This window comes from Mauremys reevesii, linkage group 2 (assembly GCF_016161935.1).
Source record: "Mauremys reevesii isolate NIE-2019 linkage group 2, ASM1616193v1, whole genome shotgun sequence".
In the NCBI taxonomy this organism is placed as follows: Eukaryota; Metazoa; Chordata; order Testudines; family Geoemydidae; genus Mauremys; species Mauremys reevesii.
The window spans coordinates 138923505-138930527 of NC_052624.1; the positions used below are offsets into that span (position 1 = coordinate 138923505).

General features: G+C 44.1%; 1 long non-coding RNA gene across 1 annotated transcript; it reads left to right on the forward strand.

The window, feature by feature from the left end:
* The first annotated feature begins 4742 nt into the window (after positions 1-4742).
* LOC120398641 lies at positions 4743-6551 on the forward strand. Its single transcript, XR_005594593.1, has 2 exons — positions 4743-4884; positions 6384-6551. It is a non-coding gene; the product is annotated as an uncharacterized LOC120398641 (long non-coding RNA).
* Positions 6552-7023: the final 472 nt, after the last annotated feature.

The window sequence follows — 7023 nt, forward strand, 5'->3', positions numbered from 1 at the left end:
GGCGGCAGGAAGACCAGCAGGCGACTCAAACGCTGCTTGGTCTAATGAGGAGCAAACGGACACGCTCCGGCGCCTTGTAGATGTTCTGCAAGACCGCAGTCAGGAGGAGAGAGCCCCCCTGCAGTGCATCTGCAACCGCCCTCCAACGCCAAGAAGTCCTGTCCCCCCCTCACCCAAAGTGACAAGACGGAGGGGCGGTAGGGGCCGTGAGAACTGTCCCTGCACCGCAGCACACCGATAATGTTAGAGACAACTGTCGCGCTGTAAATTTGTACAAGCTCTTTCTTTAGAGCATCAACCAGTCCCAACTCCAAGTTCAAACCCCCCACTGTGTATTACATTATTAAAAGCGGTTTGGTGTTACTGACTGTTTCCGTCACGTTTCTGGTGTCAGAAGACTTTCTGTTGTTATGTGGTGTAATTGTAATGTCACTGCATAGCCCACAGTGCCATGCTACAGACTTGGCTGCAGGGTCAACTGCAGGGCACACACAGACTGCAGTCACTAGGCACCAGGGACAGTCTGTGTGGTGTATGCTGCCCCGGGTCTTTCCTTGAGGTGTATGCTTGTGCAGGGTCCTGGTGCCTGACATCACCGAATGTAAAGGCAGGCTTCCCTTCACATGCATTTGGACCGTAGTCACGATCCTCCCCGGTGCCCCGAGCCCCAAAAATATACCTCCTCCAGGGGCAGATACTCACCCTTCCCCACACCCTCACCCTTCCAACGCCCAAACCCACAGCCGTCATGGTAACCCCTATCCAAGGACGGCACCCTCGCCCCTTCCTGCAAACCCACCCATCAGTGCACACCTTAACCAGCACAGAATGCTTCCATGTTTCAACGAATAAACAGAAATGCAAAGTCAACGAAAGATTTATTATTAATTACTAAAACATGTCCTTAGTTTTAAAACGTCCTTGGGAAGTGGGGAAAACTTGGTTTATGATCAGGCTCTCTTAAAATCAAGTGGACAGTCACAGGTTACCCTGCTCTGCGAGGAAACTCGCTTTCAAAGCCTCCTGATGCATATCGCTTCCGCTGGGATATTCTCTCAGCACGGGTGTCTGGCTGATCGTAAACAGCAGCCAGGCGATTTGCCTCAACCTCCCAAGCGGCCAAAAGGTCTCGCCCTTGCTCTCACAGAGATTGTGGAGCACACAGCAAGCAGCAATAACTACGGGATATTCTTTTCGCTGATGTCCGAGCGAGTCAGTAAGGTCCGCCATCTCCCTTGAGACGTCCGAAAGCACACTCCACCACCATTCTGCACTTGCTCAGCCGGTAGTTGAAGAGTTCCTTTTCAGTGTCCAAGGCGCCTGTATAGGGCTTCATGAGCCAGGGCATTAGCGGGTAGGCCGGGTCCCCGAGGATCACTGTAGGCATCTGCACATCCCCAACCGTTATTTTGTGGTCCGGGAAGAAAGTGCCTGCCTGGAGGCGTCTAAACAGACCAGAGTTCCTGAACACACGCGTCATGAACCTTGCCCGCCCACCCGACGTTGATGTTGGTAAACGTCCCCTATGGTCCACCACAGCTTGCAGCACCATTGAAAAGTAGCCCTTTCGGTTAATGTACTCGCTGGCCTGGTGGGCTGGTGCCAGGATAGGGATGTGAGTCCCATCTATAGCCCCACCGCAGTTTGGGAATCCCATCGCTGCGAAGCCATCTATGATGACCTGGACATTTCCGACAGTCACTACCTTTGAGAGCAGTTGCTCAACGATTGCGTGGGCTACTTGAATGACAGCAATCCCCACGGTAGATTTGCCCACGCCAAAGTGGTTCGCTACTGACCGGTAGCTGTCTGGCGTGGCAAGTTTCCAGAGGGCTATGGCCACTCGCTTCTGCACAGTCAGGGCTGCTCGCATCCTTGTGTCCTGGCGCTTCAGGGCAGGGGACAGCAAGTCACACAGTTCAAGGAAAGTGCCCTTACGCATCCTGAAGTTTCGCAGCCACTCTGTGTCATCCCAGACCTGCAGCACTATGCGGTCCCACCAGTCTGTGCTTGTTTCCCGGGCCCAGAATCGCCGTTCCACACCATGAACTTGACCCATTGCCACCATGATCTCCACTGCCCGGCGTACCCTGCTTTCTGAGAGGTCTGCGCCACTCTCCTCACCGTGCTGCCGGAGCCTCCTCGCCCGGTTTCTCAGCATCTGACTGTGGAAGAGGTGGACGATAACGTGCGAGGAGTTGACAACGGCCATAAGTGCAGCGATGATCGCAGCGGGCTCCATGCTCGCAGTGCTGTGGTGTCCACGCTGTAACCGACCAGAAAAGGGCGCGAACAGATTTCCCGCCGGCGCTTTCAAGGAAGAGAGGGAGGGCGGGATTGACGGTTCAATGACGACACATTTTTCCCCCCAGCATGCATTGGGGTGAAATCCCACAATTCCAATGGGCAGCGGGGAGTGCGGGAACTGTGGGATAGCTTCCCACAGTGCACCGCTTCCAAAGTCGAAGCTGGCCCCGTGAATGTGGACTCAGAAGTTCGAATTTGTGTATTTAGTATGGATACACAAATTCGACTTATTAAGGTCGAATCCACAAATTCGACTTAAGTAGATTCGAAATAGTCCTGTAGTGTAGACAAGCCCTAAGACATAAGACTGATGTCTCCAGATAGACACCTGAACTGCCTATTGGAATATAACCTTTTGAACTGATTCCAGAGAGAATTTTACAAATCAGCAGCCTCCTCATCTCTGCTATGAAAGTTACCTAAGGACTTTACACACATTTTTATGTATATTGACCTCTTAACCATATATAACTCTTCTTTTTCCTTTTATTAATAAATCTTAGATGTAGATATTAAGGATTGACTGTAAGTGTGTATTTGGGTAAGATCTGAAATATTCATAGACCTGGGGAGTAATGTGTCTGATCCTTAATTGGAAGAACTTGATTTATGGTGAATAGGGTTTTAATAACCGCTCACTATATTAGGCTTAGCTGTCTAGCTGGGAGCCAAGAGCTGGAATGCCTAAAGTAGATTGGTTAACAAGAAGCCAAAAACAATGTGGTATTACAGAAGCTATTTTGTCACTGGGTTGGTAAATCTAATTCTAGAACAACCAACCTGTTTGGGGGTTTGTCTGCCCTATTTCTTGCAGTGTGTCCCAAGTATGCCATTCTCAGTGTGGCCCCTCCCGGCACCTGGTCACAAATGCATATATTCAGATTCTACAGAAATAATTTGTAAGAGTCATGGTACAAAATACAGCACCTGCCTTCCAAAGATCTTAAATCACTTTGCAAATAGTAATAAGTTACTCTCCACAACAAGGTAGGTATTAATAACAATACACAGCATCTATAGAACATTATTAAGTATCACAGTGTACCATTTATGGCAGAGTCAAACTTAACCCAGAAATCTTGATTTCCTGTCCTGAGCTTTAACTAGTAGACCATGCTTTCATTGTAGGCCAGGCGTTGGCAACCTTTGGCACGCGGCTTGCCAGGGTAAGACCCCTGGCGGGTTGGGCCGGTTTGTTTACCTGCCGCATCCGCAGGTTTGGCTGATCGTGGCTCCCACTGTCCACAGTTTGCCGCCCCAGGACAATGGGGGCTGCGGGAAGTGGCAGCCAGCACATCCTTCAGCTCACGCCACTTCCCGCCACCCCCATTTGCCTGGAATAGTGAACCATGGCCAGTGGGAGCCACGATCGGCAGACGCAGCAGGTAAACAAACCGGCCTGGCCCACCAGGGGGCTTACCCTAGTGAGCTACGTGTCAAAGGTTGCCAACCCCTGTTCTAGGCCATCTTATATTTTAATTGTATTGTACTCAAAAAAAGGAAAATTAATATTGAGCAATTTACAGGGGCAATGTATTTTTAAAAATCATCTATTTTTATCCATATCCCCTGAAACAGTCCTATTCCCTTATCTTTCCATAGCAGCATAGAAGTTTTCTATTTTCTCATCAAAAAAAAATAAGACGTTTTCAAAAACCAGCAATTTTCCTTTCATTTTCAGTTTAGATATGTAGAAAGGCATATACATTAATTGGAGTTCAGAAAACACAGTTAAAGCTTGTTAAACAGATTTACTCTGCATGAAGCAATACATATATTAAGAAAACATAGGAATTTTTACCTGTAAATTGTTTTTGTATCTGACCGTACCTGTAACATTCATGTTATTTTTTTGTATCACACAAGTGGCATGCCAAAGCATGTAAAAATTGCATTCATTTTTTATTTTATTTTTTGGTGTTGGGGACTATATGGACCAAATTAAGCTACCTCATTGTATTCAGGAAAAAAAAGAGGAGATTTGGAATTTCTATTATAGAAAACAGACTGGGGTAATAGGAATAGAAGATTTAACATGAGCTAGAAGCCCTATCTACTGAGGCATTTCCTCCTATTGCAAAAGTTCTCTGCCCACTTTGGAGCCACCATGGTAATAGGCATGATATAAATGCCTAGCTAAATAGAAGTATAGATTGGGTGAACAAATGCCTCTGAGACAGCTTCACTTGGTTTAGATTTCGGGGAGGGAAGTCGATTCAATTCAGCAGCAGTGGGCTCAAATTCTTTATTTTAGGCACAACAGGAGTAGGAATATAGTCCTGTGACCAGATTTAAGCAAAGCATTGTCAGAACTAGGGAAAACAGGAAACAGAATACGGAATATAGAATGCAGCATTTTTGCTGATGCTTGATTGGTTCTTCTGCCTGTCACATGATACAAGCAGCTGATCCATTGTTCCACACTGATGTAACAGTGAAGTCAAATGTGTTTCTGGAGGTTGTGATGAAAGATGCATCTCCTGAAGGACGATTATCTCCTACCATCTGAGGAGATAATCGTCTAATCGTGAGCAAGTTGCTCTGAAGATGTTGGAAAATATGGAGTAGCTAGAAGAGGTAATTATCTTTGCTGCTTCATTTACTCAAAGAAAAATCTCAAAAAATCTCTGGAAGATGTGGGTCTTACTTGTCCTCTCTGGGTAGTCCTTAGAATATTTATTTTTATACCACATTGACTTCTGTGTTTTCCTCCAGCTAGAGGACATTTTGTTCAGTGCCTTAGACATTTGGTTCAAGGACATCTACATAGCCCCATCTTTGTAAGAGACAATCAATATGGGGTTGATTCTTATTACAGGCTGTCAATTTGGGGACTTGTCCTTATTGAAATTAGTGTGCTGATTACGGGCATTTGATCCTATCTAACCAGGAACTTCAAAAAACAAAAGCTTACACACATGCACACACTATTCTGCTATCATAAATTTAAAAGTGCAAGGCTAAAGAGATTTTTAAAAGCTGAGTCTGACTGCTCTACAAAGAATTTGAAAACCTGAATTATTTCTGTAATTTTCCTATTTTTTTTAAAAGGTCTGATTGAAATCATATATGATTTTTAATTAGCACTTAAACAAACAGACATAATTATGCACTGTAGCAATTACTGGATCAGATCATCTTCTACTCCCAGTCTGCATATGGTAGTGTCCTACACATGCAGATCTCCCTTGTTCTATGTGAAGGTGCTTCCAACCTCCTCTACAACACAGTCCTCATATGGACCCAACTGGGATCACCTGGGGTCTGCATTGGAAAAGGGGGAGGAGGCTGTGCAGGGTGGGACCACACTCTGTTACTCTCCCTCTCCGCACCCTTCATTCACTTGTGCACCTTACTAAGAAAAAGGGGCCACATTCCCAGACTGGATTACCTTTTTCAAATAGACCCTTCTGGAGAGTTCCTGCTATTCATGTTGCCAGAGAGTTTTAATACCAATGGGGGGGAACAGTGCCAATGCGGAAGCGCATGACCATCACACAGGTGGTCTTCACTTCCTGCAGACCCACCAATTTTGGGGGCAGAGCCTTGCACCTTTACTGAATGGAAGCAGGCTCATCTTCCCAGATAAGATGTTAGTGAACTTCCATGCAGAGATTTCCTCCCAAGAAAGCTCACTTCCTTCAGCGCAGAAGAGGAAAATCTGGCCCATTATCACTAATACTCATTATCAATTAATGTGTTGATTATTTAATTAATTAATAATATCCCAATCTTCCCATTTCTAGTGTTAGAAATATACATAACAAGGGACAACTTCAGGCCTGATGAAACCAAGTGAATTTGTCTGCTGGTAGCCAAATAGGGTTTGTTTGTTTGTTTGTTTTTTACATTTTTCCTGCCAATGTTCTTGTGAGGAAACAATTAGAAAGTAAAGATCCTAAAACAATTTATCATTTGCAGATGAGGTAACATAAGCTGACCCTACCATAAGATTAGTATGATCTGTGTTTCTGTGCAGCCATATTACTTTTGTGTGAGATAGCTGTCCTTGTAAATTAATACAATTATAACTTAAGAACATTCTCAATATGCCTTACAAGTTTTCCTTTTTACAGGTACTGCTCACATTATATTCTTTGTTTCCACCTCTCCCGTTGCTTGACTCAAATCTGGCATGTCAGATGCCAAATCCTGAATGGCAATGCTCATCCTTTGGATTAATTTTGTTAATTTACAATGAATTACACAATATGTTAATTAAAATTGTCTAATGTTAATGAGTAGACATTGCAACCTGTTTACCTTCCTTTCAGAAAATTAACTAAATAGCAGCATCTGTTACACTGGAAATGATTATTGTTTAACAGAGACAAAACATGCAGGAAATGCAAGATGATGAATGTTATATATTTGTGGTACAAAAGAGTAATTACTTTACTTAGCAAAACACCAGAAGAAGATTTACTTTTTTCCTCCTGAATTAAATCTCCAAATGAAGTTATATTTTACTTTGACCACTTCATTAATTTTGGTAATTCTTTCCTTTATTGAATTCCTTGAATATTGTTATTTAATTCTGAATGCTCTGTAGAGCTTGCTACTTAAACAAAATAACATAATGTTAATAAATCTTAAAGGACTACCATGAATTAGAAACTATTAAGACTCGTTTGTGCATTAAAGCCTCTCAGGAAGCATTGATAATGCTGAACACAACACAGAGACATCCTTGACTATGTTAATTTGATAGTTACC